Below are 16,064 nucleotides of genomic sequence, written 5' to 3'. Positions count from 1 at the left end.
CACTCATCAGTTCTTATCTCCTTCCAGGCTTCACTCCCTGCTCCATTCCAGCCCCCTCAGCCAGGTACATCAGCATCAGTACAATCAAGGTGGCTTCCTCCACCCTGGCCAGGGCAATCATGCCTGGAGGGACGTCCCAGCATTGCAGGCCCTCAGAAAAGGGGAGCAGTCTCCACCAGCAGTTAGTTCTTAGTTCTTATCTCTTTTCCCTGCTCAGCTCTGGCCAGGCCATGTCCTCCACCCTAGCCAGGGCTATTCACTTTAAAATTGTTCTTTTGAGACAATTTCAAATCAGTGAGATCAGACTCTCACACAGCTCTTGTAAAAATAAAGCATATTTACAGTCCTGGAAGTGTATTTAAAAAAATTCTTCTTCTTTCAGTTGCTCAGAAGCGATGCTACATTCAGTTGTATTTTACTACTCTTTGTTTACTACTGTTTTGTTTACTACTATTTGTTTCTCTTCTTACTCTTAAATTTCTTTGAAAATCATCAAATGGTTGAGGCATCATGAGAGAACATCAGTATTATTACCAAACTGTAATGATGTTACCATTGTAAAATCTAGGAAAATAAACCAGCAAAGCTTTAGTTTAACTTGTAAGTACAAGAAACACTTACATATTATTGTTTGCAAGGATGTTCGCTACAAACATACATGTAAAATTAATAACAACATATGTTAAGAAAAACTACTATTAATAAAAAAATAAAATGGTTCAGAATCAGAACTTGAGAATGAAAGTCAATGAGAGAAGATGAAAGCAGTTGCATAGATGTTGGAGGCAGATGTAACAATTCTGCATTTCTCAGCTGACTATTTTGGAGACAATTAAAGAGATGCTGCAAGAATACTGATGGAAGAAAAAAAAAATTACAAAGTCCATAGCATTTGAGTCTGAAAACAAATGATAGCCAATCTTACTTGTATTCCTGAAAAAATTCATAGGAATCAGTATTACTTTACACATTCTTATACTATTTGTGAAAGCACAGATGAAAACTTTTTGGAGGACTAAATACAAATTACACTGTTATCTTTGAGAACTGTTAGAAATTGGTTTTAATTACAGGTAAAGATGGAGAGGGCTAAATTTATCTTCTTTTAGGTTAGAGATAGCCTAAATAAAGTTTGACAGTATTATACAGTGAGTTTTCCATTTCTGCATAATTTTACCAGGATTGCCTCAGTGGCAACTTTAAAAATAGTATGAAAAGCACAAGCCTCAGAATGCACACTTTGCATTTTTGTAAATGGATAGTGAAGATAAGAGAAATGACATTTCTTTCCGGCAAATAGGAATCAGATTGAAAAGTTAGGTCACATCATTAAGGAAAGGATATTTTCCATATTTTAAGGTTAAACTTCTGTGTTTATCAAAGTAAAATTCAAAAGGAATAAAAATAAAGTTTTCCATTAAAATGCACTATGCTTTTTTCACCTGTACAGTTTCTTAGAGAAGGTACAGGACTTATTTGCTATGGACATGCTTATTTTCCCTAGGGTGGAGGTTGTCTGTTTACTGTAAAATATTAGGATATTTTCCATCAGAGGACAGCATGAGTGTGTCTTTAGCTCTTGACTGAATGGCTGTATTGTCCTTGCATTGCATTTTTGTCTCTATTACAAATGGAGTCATTATATCAATTTCCATGCCATTTTATTCTGCAAACATTCTTGCTAATATATAGAAAAGAAAAAAATAATAAATGCAGATGAAAAATAAACAAAAGGCCACACATCAGTTCTAATGCAAGCAGACTTAACTGGGTCTATTTCCATAGCTCAATGAAAAATCAGAGGTAAATTCTGCTTTTCCTTTCTCAGGCTTTCTTGCATTTATTCAGATGTCGTTATTGTTATAGGAACACTCACAGTGCATTGAAGTCTGGCATTGTGTTTCCTTAATGCTTTCTGAAAAAGCAATGATTTGGAGAGGTTCTACACACATTGCTTGGAAAAGATGTAAAAAGATATTTTTTTCCTCCACAGAAAATGTACTACTGATAAGAACGAGTTGTTACTTATTACTCAGGCACAGAGAAAAAATTATTTTCCACTGTAATATCTTCTTATTAGTTGGAGACCACATGTGTAACCACTGGGACAAACCAGAGCACTGTTGTTGACCTAAGCAGGCCTTGGATCAGTCAAAGAGTAACTTTTTATCTGCTAAATAAAAAATGTCAAGGTCAGATTGCATAATTAACTCAGGTAGTTTTTGTGCATAATAAACCCTAAAAATGATAAAATGTAGAATATTTTGGAATGCTCTCTGTGAAAGCTACCTATTTTTAATAGAACAATTTTTTTTCTTTATATTTTCCCTAATTTTAGGTTCTGTTATACTTTATAAAAATAAGTACTTTTTTTTTCCCAGTAGTTTTCATAGAAACAGAGCCATTACTTGCTGAATTATTGCCTATCTTAATCAAGTGACACCAACACATCTGCCTTCACACAGAGGTTTTTTGTTTCTTCCTTGACAAATTTTGTTTGCAAAGATGTTCCAAAATATTTGTTCTCTCTCTCTGTGAACAGCAGGAAAAAATATATCAACCAAGGTCAGACACTTAACTCATATAAACAGTAAATTTTGTGACTTTTTCTGATTTTATAAGTAGCTTCAAAATACACATTCAGTGCCCAAATTTAGTCTGTTTATTTCTGAGGAAAATTAGCCTGCATTATAAGCTAGGCAGGTGGACTTCCTTTTTTGTGGCTGAGCTTTGGTTGATTAAAACTTTCAGCTTTTAGAAAAGCCAAGTGCTTTAAATTACCAAATAAATATGCATATAAACAAATTACAATACTAAACCAAAGATTCCTAAATTAATATGTATAAAAATATATAATTCACATGTGATTTTAGTGAGAGCAATTACAGTTTCTAATAGTGGCATATATCTCTTGTAATTTACTGATGAGGCAATCAAGAACTCTAATTTAAACACTTTAGTTAAATGTGTGAAAAACAAAATTAATCTGGGTTGAAAATATTTGTAAAGTAGCATTATGATGAAAGGAATAGAAGGAAATATAGAAAAGATAAATGAGTGAAAAGGGAATAACAAAAAAAAAAAGTCCCTTTCATATGAAATTCCACATTTTCTCATGACAAAATGGACTGCTGAGTAAACAGTATTTTAAAATATCAGAGCAGATTGTATTTAGAGATATTTTGTCCTCCTCCTCAGAAATGTGGATTGCTAAATTTAAACTTTTAACTATCAGTCACCTTCTTATGACTTTTACTGTAAAGAAATTTTCTGTTCTTAAAAAATATATTTTTTTCTTTTCAGGAATTTCCACTCCCGAGGAATATGAATTTTGCATTTGCTTTCCATTAATGTGCAGTTCTCATTCCTGGATCCCCGTTTTCAGAACGTGCTGGGTTGTATTGCTTTTCAGAATCAGTGATTATTTTACAATTATGAATGAAGCAGATCAGGTATTAAACCAATAGAGTTCACTGTTAGAACAGTATGTATGTATATATGTATGTATGTATTTAGTTATTTATTATAGGGTTGGATTCAGTTTCTCTGTGAAATATATTTCTGACATAAAAAAACCTAAACAAACAAACAAACAAACAAACACCCCAAACAAAACCATATGCAAACAAACAAACAAACAAACCACAATACAAAACAAAAAAAAAACCCAAAAGAAAACAGGGGGACAAAATTCTAGACTTTCTAAGCAAAACAGGAAGAAATCCATCAATTTTATTTGTATGACATAATGTAGTATAGAAGAAAGACTACTGAAGTAGATTAAGTAGTGGACAAAGGAAGAGCTATAGATGTCTTCTGCCTGGATTTCTGTCAGGCCCTTGACATGATTCCTCACAATGTAGAACTTTCAAAAGTTGAGAGATATGGATTTGATGGGTGGAGTGTTCAGTGGATGAGGAACTGGTTAAATGATCACATCCGAAGAATCAGTGGCTCAGTGTCTCAATACAGATCAGTAACCAGTGTTACCCTTGAGGGGTCCGTACTGGTATCAGTACTTGTTTGTGTATCAATTCACCAACTCAGTACTTTTCCAAACTGAGGCAAAAGTTTATTAAACTGAGGGTCCTTTTTTTATTCTAGCCCTTCCCCAGGGTCCTCCCCAAGGATCCTCACCAGGATCCTTTCCCCACACTCCTGGTGTTTTTCTACTCATTTTCCATTCTCTTTGCTAAGCAGAGTGACTTCATTTGCACATTCCTTTCTTACCACTCACATTATCTTTGCCACTTCCCCCAAGTACTGTTTAATATCTTCATCAATTACTCAGACAGTGGCATCAAGTGCACTCTCAGTGAGTTTACAGATGACACCAGGATGAGTGGTACAGCTGACACACCCAAGCAATGGGATGCCATACAGACACATCTGGACAAGCTCGAGGAGTAGGCATGTAATTCATTTCTTGCGGTTCAAGAGGTCCAAGATCAAGGTCCTGCACGCAGATCAGGGCAATCTCCACTGTCATTGCAGCCTGGGAGATGAAGGGATGGAGAGCAGCTCAAAGAAGAAGGACTTGTGGATGTTGGTTGTTGATTAGGATACTATCAAGTATTGCTACTAGCATATTCAGATTAATAGTGGAGACACAACATTGATTTTAAATTAAAGGAAAAAAGTGAAATCTCTGTTAATACATGGTTTGAAGGAATAGAAGGCAGCCAAAGCATCAGGCATTACTCTTGCATTGACTTTATATTGTGTCAGTAACTCTTTTTTTGTGATTTCTTTTCAAGACTGGAAAACAGAGATACTACATTTGACTGACACCTAAATACCTAAAGAAGAAACTGTAGTACTTGCTATCTTTTGGTTTTGCTTGTTTCTATCAGCATTTTTCAGAATTTTAGAATAATAAAATGTATATTAATCTTGGTATTTAAAGAAAATATTTTAGCAGTGATGTTCCCTAAAGAAACAGTAAACTTTTGGGGAAAAATCAGACACAGATGATCATGCTTACTAATTGCATTTAAGCACTTTCTGAAGTGGTAAGCTTTTTTTGCTTCCTCTCAACATTTTTATATTTATTTGAGCTTAATAATCAGAGAAAACTGTAAGAGTTTTATCTATTCAGGAGCAATTCTCATCCTAATTCCTGCTATAGTGTATTGAATTGCAGTGGGAGAATATTAGACATGAATGCCATAAAGTTCTGTGGAGTATTTCGTTATTGTCTATATGCAAGCCATCTCTTAACTGCAGAATATAATTCCCCTTGCTTTTTAGACAGCATGCTAAGAAAATAGTTTTGGGATGAACTAAAATTGTTAGAATACTCATTTCTGAGAACATTGTGCTACAGAGTACAGTCTGTTATCCATTAAACCAGCTCCTTCCTGTTGATGAGATTATACATAATTTATATTTAACTGCTATTTATCTTTTCTAAATCCCCTGGGATAAACTTATGCTGTGATAAAACTGAATGGGCACTACAGACTGGCCAACTTGGTTAACTTTTGCACTTTGAAATTAAGTGCCTTAGATTCTTAGGGTCCAAATTTTAACAGTAATTATTATTAGAAAAGAAAATCATCCTACTTGCTTTTACAATAAATTTAAAGAAACAGTTGATATTTGTTCAGGAAATTGACCCTAACACACTTTTCTATGTTTGTGTGTTTGACTGTTAATATATATGTACATAAATGTCTGGATTAGTTCATGAGTACACTTCAATATTACCAGGTTTCCCAGTATGTATCAATTTTCCCAATACTTCTCTAGTCATCTTTTTAGTGATTTACTTTTCTACAGAAAAATTATGTTTTATAGTTTGAGTCTAATCTCACCTCTGAAAAAAATTTAAGACGTGAGCCAAATGAAGCTTCAAACATCAAAATTAATAAGCAAATGTTGTTTATGAAATAAAATTAATTTAAATTTTATTTAAATAAGTAGACTTTGCAAACATGGGGGAGGACTAGGAAAGGGTTGTAAAGTCCAATAGAACCCCACATTGATGTTCAAGTTAAGAAAACTGAAAGGGAATGCAATGTTCTCTCAGTATTCAATATGTTTTATGTATATAACTTATTTTAATTAGGTATTCAATGAAGACTGTCAAGGCTGGTTGCTCTGACATATCCATTTCTTGACTGTGGTATTTTTGAACATATTATATACAAGAGATCTCACGTGGCAAATAGAATTACAAATGAAGGAACTTTATTTTGTACTGAAGCAAGTCCAAAGTTAAAGTCAGGACACAGCATGGATAGCAGCATCCTAGGGCAGGGGGATTGGGCAGGAGCAACCAGACCTGGTGGTGCCTCAGGGTTTTGACATAGAACACAGAATAACATGGAACTAATTGATATGAAACTTACTGTGCAAAAGTGAGAAGTAATTTTCCTGCACCCACTTCTATTTCAGAGTGCCCAAAATTTAGTATACTTGTATAAAGTTGCACATATAAACTTTCACCCCTACTTTGGGGCTGATCCTTAAGTTACCTGAGTTTTATTGAATGATGCACTATTACATAAAATGAGCTTAGACTGCTGTTGCTAAAATCTAATTAAACATTTTGATTTTCTTTTGAGTACATATGGTTTTGATTAGGCAATGATTAAAAGTGTTTGCCGTAGTCAAAATATTTTCAAAAAAAGGTATTTGTTACTTTTAAAGTAGCTGTCAAAAATGTTAACATCTTTCCACTTATCTTTTTTCTTCTCTCTGGTAGAAGGGCCTTGTAGATACGGGTGCTCTATTCACTTGTTCACTGATTTTCTATAACTATTTTACAGATTAAGTACCTGCCTGAAATGAAGAGGGACAGATAGAATACCCTATGGAGGTCTACCAGTTAGTTTAGTGTACTGAGTCTTGAAATCAATCAGTGGGAAACACTCAAAATATCACTTGATTTTCACATAATTTAATCAGAATGTGTGCCTTCTAATCTCTGCAATGAGATCACCACTCTGATATTCTGAAAGCTCTTCTAGGAAGTTAAAAAAAAATAAGAAGAGAAAAAGAAAAACAAAGCCAGACCTTTAAACTGTCTTGCAGTCTGATGTTGCTATGCCACCTTTCATCATACCCAGTGTTATTGGTTGATCCATAAGGGTATTAGGTTTTCTTCAGCTTAAAATAATTCTTAACAGACAGCACACAGCAAATGAAGTGAAAGATTTGTAAATGACTGTCAGACTCTTTTCAAAGGTGCTCAGACACTGTAACTTTACTTGACTAAGAAATCTGAGTATATACAAGGGTACAGATCCTCTAACAAATTACTAGAACTTCCCTAGTAGTTCTAGTAACAAGCTGTGACACTCTCCATTACTGCTTAAAATATTATCCTATGAATCTGCATATTTGAGTCATCGCTGAAAAAAACCATAAACTCTATCTATATGTATTAAAATGTATTCATAAAAGTGGATGGAATATGGCATTTTTGAAGCTGGCTATCCTCAGTCACAGTGAATCATATGCCACATATGTAATGCAAACTACATTATGTCCTGGGTAATTATTTGAAGTCTGTAATTATGCATATTTATGCAATATGATAACATTGTTCCATCTACTTTTTATTATTATTATTTTAACTAAGAACTGCAGAGATCATGAGGAGTATTAACTCCGGATAAGTGAACTCTGAGTTCATGACAGAAAGAAAATCTTCACAAAGCATGAGGAAGATTTCAAGCACTAATTCATAGCAGAAAAAACTGCCTGAAAAATGAAAGCAGTAATGATGAAATGCGGTTCCTATTTCAGCAATGTGCAGCTGAGATAATCTACAAAAGTTAATGTACTTCAGAGTAGCATTCTTTGAAACTAAATCAGAAATAAAGATTTAGAGGTTCTGGAACTCTTTTGAAGACAGATTGTGATGTCATTTTTCAAACTGAATAGTATTTTCCTTTATTCATAGTCCCATGAAAGTCCCGGGATAACTTAAATGCAATTTAATGCTGCTAAAGCCATTGGGATGAAGCCTCAAAGATCTGAAAGGTTATCAATATTTAATGTGTTCTTTTTTTAAGCACTCCAGTCTCCACTGCAAAACAACTTTCAATTGACCTGTTATGCTGTCATTTTCAGTAGGTTTTGTGTGATGCAATATTTGTATATATTTCTGAGTGTGGCAAAGTAGGAAGAAAAAGCTTTAAAATTGTACAAGTGTTGAAAGTAAAAATTATCAAAAGCCAGAATTTCTTTTTACAAGGTTCTTGTGGTAATCTGCCTCAAAACTACTTTGATCTTAAAATATTGACTCTTCTGACTGTAAAAATAAAGCAAAATATGTCCTTCTCTAAATAAATTTTATCTTAACCTGGGACTTTAATCAGTATTTCAGACATGCTGTAATAGAACATGGATTATCCCATATACTAAAGATTGATTTTCATATAAGAAAGTAACTTCTTATTCTGAAGGTATATAATAACTTATTCTGAACAACACAGAGTGATGCCAAAGTGGGGGTTGCAGTCAGTCCACTGTAGTTCCTCTTTGTCACTTTCTCCTCTCTTTTTTCCCCCTGTTCCGGTGTGAATCTTCTCCATGGGCTACTGTCTTTTAGAAAACATCCTTCTGCTCAACTGTGGTCCTCCTCCTGGGCTGTAGTAACTTGATAGTTATACAATATTCATATTTGGAAAAGGTAACTATTTTGCTGTAATTCCTCCTACAGAGTTTATCGGAAATCAATGACCTAAAAGTCTAGTGAAGGTTTTGATCTGAATAAGAACAGAAAATGTATTTATCAATATTATTTTTTCTCTAGTTTTAATGTACATTAATTTTTCAAGTCATCCAAATATTTTTTGATTCTTGCAGCTATCACTTCTTACTTCTCATCTTTCCACTGACCTTGAAGGGCACTGGAAGACTCCTTTACTTCCTGTTTCTGTATCAAAGAAATAATAGCGATTGATAACACTTTGAAGTATTTTCACTATCTTAAATTATGGACTCTGCCTAAAGCAAGATCTGTCACAATATTTTTTACCAGTTCCCTTCCTACTGATTTCCTGTTTTTCAAATGGGGTTGCATTAGTGGATTTTTTAAAATTTATTTAGTTTCATTCTTGCTTTCACTGATATATCTTTTCCATGTAATCTTCCTTTCTTGCCGAAGTCTGACATTCAGTCAGCATTACCTGAGATAAAACTTCTATCTCTGTCCTGTTTCAGTAATGGTCCTGTAATATACTGTACATCTGTGGATACTGATCTGGAATGATAGGTAATTCTAATGAAAATGTCTATATATTACTACTTGCTGGAAACACTTCTGTGGTATTTATGACTTGCATAAATTTACCAAAAATAAACAGTTATACTTAGTTATTTTGAAATTGCTCTCCTTTGTGATGTCAGTCATTTACTTCTATGTAATTTTCTACATATTGAATAATTTTATTTTTGTTTCTAGAAATCATCAGAAGAAATAAAACTCATGACATTCTGAACGAAAGTAGACTTTCTGTACTCCATTGTTAATCACATACTGTATCTCAAATTTCCCTAATAAACCCCTTTTTTTTCTAAGTGTAAGATTGATCATAGTTACTCCTCAACTGGAGATATTTTTACATAGCAAATAAAAAATTATTTCCAGCTCAGTTCAATTTTATCCCATTAATATTTCACATAACTTTTTTTTTTCTAATACAAGTCTAGGAAATAGAAAATAAACAACCTAGACAATACAAAGATAAGAACATAATGGAAAGAAACATAGATGTTGTTAGTATATGATAGTATAGGTTTTCTTCCTTTTTAGAATTGACTCTTTTAGTTAATCCTTTTATTAAGACTGAAGTAGTTTTCTCTTTATTAATAAAGTATACATGGGTTTTTTTTGAGGAGATGAAATATATGAATTTGCTTCTCTAGAGAAATTTCTTTCCATGCAAATGTAGAGGTATGGGTTTTCCTAGAAATACAGTAAGCATCTAGATCTTCATCTGAAGAATATTAACATTGAACTTGAAATGAAACAGCAATTAATGAAAGTGTTCAGATCACTTAGGTCATTGGATTTTTCTTCATTGTCCTAAGTTTCCCATCTTCCTGCTTCTCTATTAAATTTTGAATTTTTGCAAAGTCTTCATCTCAGTTTTCCATTTCAGTTATGGTTATCTCTCAGATACATTCAGATATAATACCATTCCCTGATTGGTTTTTTGAGTCAAATTGTGCCTAACTCTGATTTTCTGAGTCTCCATGGCCTTCCCTTCAAGATCAAGCTTACAAAAGATAGCTCTCATGAATGCCAAGTTTTCCATTGACAAAAATTCTTATTAGTCTCTTTCAATATATGTGTCTTTTCATACTGATAAGACTTTGTCTGAAGTGATGAAGGAAAAATACTGTCTTATTTATAGGGAACTGTACTCATAGCTACAAAACTGGATTTTGGAAAAATATTTTAACTACATTAATAGTATCAAAACTACATGTTTTTTATCAGTTTTATGTCCTTCTGATATTGGGGCCCCCAGAAATGATCACAGTACATCAAATGGGGTCTTACAAAAGCAGCGTAGAAGCTGAGAATCGCCTCCCTCGCCCTACTTGTCACTCTTGTTTTAATGTAGCTTTGGTCTTTGGATTCTGGTAACATGAACTGAAGCTATTAGAAAAATTTAACAGGAGAGGTTTTTATTCCTCTAGCAACTACACTGGCCTTGACACTTATACCTGTAGTTATGCATAATTCTGTTTTGACGATTCTGTAACACACACTTAGGAGGAATTTGAAGAAGTGTCTCTTACAGATGTTACAAAAGAAAAAAACATATTAGTATTTGGAACTGTCATATAAAAGGTTAAGTTATGAAAATGAAGACATGGCAAGATGCAGTTCTTAACTTCTACAGTATCTCATAAAATGTATGTTTTGTTCCACCCACAGATAATGAATAAATCCATATTAATAAATATTCTCTATGGAAAGAGTTCAGGATACCCTTTTATAAATGCTTAATGTTAAAATTGTGCAAGCCAAATACTACAGCAAATAAAATTTACTAGATTTAGGCAAAAATTTTAATAATAAAGAAAATTAAGCAGAGCAAAGGAAACAGCAAATCTGTGTTAAAACAGATTATCTAGCAAGTCAGAGCTCTCTACATTGCATCCAGAATATTAGGAAATTCAAAAAGTTGTATTTTTTTTAAAACATTATCTTTTCCACTAAGAGGAATTTTAAATCTTTGCTGTAGCTATAAATTGTCAGTGAAGAATTCCACATCCTAGAAAGTCTCTTAATGTATAGTCTCCAGGTTTGCTGCTGAAAGTGTCATTGTGACCTAATGAATGAGCAAAGACAGAAAAAAGTTTGGTTTTGGAAAGAAAAAGGAAAAAAAAAAAAAAGGACAGGAAAAGAAAAAAACCCAAGGAAATACAGAATACCTCAAACCAACATTTCTGTGAGATAATTTGTTTTGAAAGAAAACAAATGTGTTCTTTCATAAAATAAGTTTTCAAGGAATAATACTGGAAAATATTTTAGGAAATTGTATAATCCTTTAGGGGCTCTATGGCAAGATCAATAAAGCTTATTTTTACATTCATAGTGGGTTTTTTTCCTTTTTGTGTTTCCAAAGACCACAGACCACTGATCAAACATCTGTGTTTGATCTTGCTGTTTAAAATATATTCATAGATCATAACATGAATATGTATTTCTTCCACTTAAACTTATTCCTTTTTTGCACTACCCAGCACAGATAAGGAAAATACATTGTTCTTTTCCTCTTTGCAGCAGTGCTTTACAGATCTGAAAGTTGTTTTTAGGTTCTTCTCAAGTCTCTTCTAGACTGAATGACATGGATTCATTCAATATCTTATCATTCACATTTTATAAAATCTTTATTCATTCATGGTGTCTTAAAAATCCTCTCCAGTCACACGTATCCCTCTACAAGTAGCAAATTTAGATATGATAACTTTTCTCAGGTCTGTGGAAACCAGGTTCAGCTACTTTCTGTGCTTTATAAATTGTACATCTAATATCTGATTTTTGTTGGGTTTTTTGCAACAAACATCCTTTACTAAAATTAATCTAATAGTGGAGAATAGTCCCAGATTTTTTCTTTCCTCTAAAGAGTACTTACTTTGCATTCATTCTATGTTCTGTACTTGAAAAAACTTAAATGTGAAGTGTTTTTAAATCATAATGACATGCAACATAAAGCAAATGATAAAGTTCTGAAGGGATTTGGGAGTTGTAGATTTTCTAAGTTTTTTTGTGGTGCATGATATGTGTTAATTTTCTTGTTTACATTATGAGTTATAAATAAAGAATTTTTTTTTCCTTTTGTTTGTTCAGTTATTTTAACCCCTTTCCAAAGTTAATGGCAGCAAAATATATTTCCCCTAGAACTTGAAAGACCTGGTAGCAAGATGGCACAGCTCAAATATTGTGTTATTTTATTTCCTAAATTGTCATTAGGCAATAATTTTTTAACCTAATATGATTGTTATTTTCAAGTGATTATTTTCTTTTTTTCTTTTAAATGGAAATAATGTAGTCTCATGTCCCCATCAGTCTCATCAAAACTGTTGTCCTACACATCCAGGGACCTTGAATTACTCAGGGTATTGTAAGTTACTCAGATATGTCACAATGACATCCCCCACATCTCTTAACAACATTGGTTGAATATTGCTATGGCCCATCAATTTGTAGGACTCAAGATCCTTTAGTAGTTCATGTGCCAACTCCTCCTTTAATGATAATATGTCTGTGTTTTCATTGACCTAGATGTGTGTACTCAGGGTCTGGGGCCCAACAGCTCTGGTAAAGACAGAGATAAAAAAAGTTTTGAGAATCTCTGCCTTTTCATCCTTTTTGAGTACTTTGAGACATAATTTGGGAAGGAAGTATAGTTTATCAGTTTAAAGGAGAATTTACCATCTGGCTTGCAGGAAATTGCTCCCAACAACCCGGCTAGTCTAGAACAGAATAGGATGGGATAGAGTAGTTCCACTTAAAAGGGACCTACAACAATTGCCTAGTCCACTCCTACAACATTTTTTTTGTATAAGGTTAAGTTACTGCATTTTGACTAGAAATCTTTGGAAAATTGCTAAGCCATTTACCCACAAGTCAGAATTTCAGCACTTACTGGAAGCTGAATTCTACATGTTATATGAAATAGCTGACTTTTTCTTTAAAACAGGTATGCTGAGTGATGTGAACCTTTTCAAAATTTCAAATGTTTCTTGAGCAAATTCTTTCCTGTCACCAATCCTGTAAGAATGCCTCGTTAGCACCTATTGAGACCTAAAACTGGTCAGACCACCTCCCCGGCGCCTACCTAAAACAATAGGGAAATTAACAAATAGATAAGGAAAAGTCTGTTCCGGGAAACTCGTGAATTTCTTCAAGTTATGCAAACGAAGACCCCCTCCTTCCTCTCCCCGTTTTCATTTTAAAAACCCAACAAAAACAGAACCAAGCAGGGCAAGCAATCGGCGAGCAAGCAAGCGACGGACAAGCCACCAGATCAGCTATCAGCACCCAGCGAGCCATCAGCCTGGACGCAGCAGCTAACTCCAGAAGCAGCCAGGAGCCAACGAGCAACCAGCCCTGAAGGCAAAGCCGAGAACAGCTCCGCAGCGGCCTGGACTTGGTAACCCGATCTCCTCTCTTTACTTGTTCTCTTGTTCCCTGAAAATAAATCCCTAAAACTTGTTAAAATCACTAAGTATTATTATTTTTTGTAATTCTGCGCGTCTCTGAAGCAGTGGCTGGTTTTCCTCAAACAAAATATTAAAATAATAGGTCGGATCGCGACACTGAGGATCCCAGTTTCATGGCATCTGGAGACAGTACAGAGGCCACAAAGATGATGGCAGGGTTAGAGTACCACTCCTATGAAGACAGGCTGAGATATTAGGAAGAAGAGAAGGGTGGCATAAAATATTTAAGCTCTGGGGTTTTTTTTGTTTGTGATTGTCTTGTTTGGTTTTCTTTGTCCTGTCTTGATTAATGAGAAATTAAATGTTTTACCCCAGCTGAGTCTGTTTTGCCCATGACCATAATTGATGAGTGAAACCCTCATACTTCTTGTTTTGACCTGCAAGGTTTTAGGTGGATTTCCTCCTTGCCATCTCAAAATAAGGAAGGGGGAGTGAGCAGCCACATAGTCCTTTGATATTTGCTTGTCAGAAAATACGACGCATATATATACAAAGAGAAAATGGGGAAGAAGAAATACATATATTATTTTAATCTCTTGTAATTAGACAATCACAAAGCCTATTTTTCTAACTAAATTATAAACATTTCTACAGGAGATTGACTTTAGATCTACAGGAGCTATGTTGCATGTCTGTTGAAAGCCTTTCCACTACAGTATTCTGGAAGATAGTCCTTTCACCATCTTTGCTGCTCCCCTTTGCACACATATTGTTATATTGCAAAACTCCAAACAGTAGTAGATGATTGATTATAATATTCAGCAAAAAAATAATAATAATGTTGCAAGTAGCGAAAGTAAATAGAAATTACAAGTAGGAAAAAGAAAAAGAAATAGAGATTTCAAAGTAGTTAGGCTAAGATTTGAACTGGTCAGGCAGGCCGGAAAGTCAAACCCTGGGAACAAGTCTTGGGGGAACCGGCAAGGAATGTGCTAATTCCAGTGATTCATGATCAAAGGGGTCAGTAGGGCATGTGAAACGTGTGGAAAGAGTTAAACTGACACTTTGTACGAAAAGATAAGAGATGTTTGTCTATTGTTATCTACATGATTTATGTAGTTGTTTGTGACCTGAACATATGTAATTCTGCACGTAGCCTCACAATGTAAAGAGTATAAAAGCTAAACCAAAAGTGAGGGTCTTTGGAATCCTGACTTGGGACGCTAGTCCTCAGGTTTCCCGGGCCCTGAATAAAGCACCGCATAAACTGACTCTGTTGGTTTGTGTCTTGACTACGGGCAACAGTTTTCTGGCGACCCAGATGGGACTCCGGGGGTTGCTGGGGCGGTTCACGTGCTGATCCACTCCAAGCCGGCACCAGGTGATTCCTGGAGGAGACATCAACCCGTGCCCGACCCCGCGCCCGACGGACGACCATGAGGTAAGCCCGAAGGTGCTTTATTCCTTATAGAAATAAGTTAGTATTAGGATTGGTTGGTTGGAAGCCTAGGCGCTGGTCGTAAGACACAGCAAGTAGAAAGCTGTGCAGATCCAGCACTTGCCACTCGCGGCGACGAGTATAGGCAAGTTTGGTATTTGGTATTGGGCGCTGGTCATAAGACACAGCAAGTAGAAAGCTGTGCAGACCCAGCACTTGCCACTCGCGGCGACGAGTATAGGCAAGTTTGGGATTTGGTATTGGTAATCGGCCGTATATTGGTTTTGTATGTGTGTGTGTGTGTGAGTGCGCGCAAGTATAAGTGTCAGCATGCTGCCGTTTTAAACTTTCAGAGCTCTGTCTTGTAATGACAATGATGTTCCTGAGGATTCGCCTCTCGGCTGTTAACAAAAAAAAAAAAAAAAAAAAAAAAAAAAAAAAAAAAAAACAAAAACAACAAAAAAAAACCCAAACAAACAAACAAACAAACAAAAAAACACATTGGAAAGAAGGTAATTTTGGGCAGGAATTGCGGAGGAAAACCTTGACTGATTATTGTAATCATGTGTGGCCTGAATATGAAACGGGGGGAATGCAGTGGCCACGGAATGGTACAATAACCCCTGAAATATTGAGTCTTATGATGAGTTTCTTGCGGGAAACTGAGAAATGGGATTGGATTTGTTCTATTATCTGAAAGGAAAACCTGAGTGGCAAAAGGCTTGTGGATTGTTGGTGTTAAAAACCATGAAAGTAGAATGTGATAAATGCCCTGGTTGTAAAGAGCGTAAAATACGGTTCTCGGAGGAGGAGGAGGATGTGTCTTTGTTGGTCTCCCCGAGTGCGCCGCCGCTTCCACCTCCTGAGGCTCCCCCGGTAAATACGGCTAGGGTCCCTCTTCCTTCCCCATCCGAGGAGGGGATAGAGCAGGAGGATTGGGTTGATCAGCCGAGAACGCCGCTTGCGGAGCGGACTCGGAGAGGGAGGC

Source organism: Calypte anna, chromosome 1 (genome assembly GCF_003957555.1).
Source record: "Calypte anna isolate BGI_N300 chromosome 1, bCalAnn1_v1.p, whole genome shotgun sequence".
Classification (NCBI taxonomy): domain Eukaryota; kingdom Metazoa; phylum Chordata; class Aves; order Apodiformes; family Trochilidae; genus Calypte; species Calypte anna.
This window is presented reverse-complemented; position numbering follows the sequence as displayed.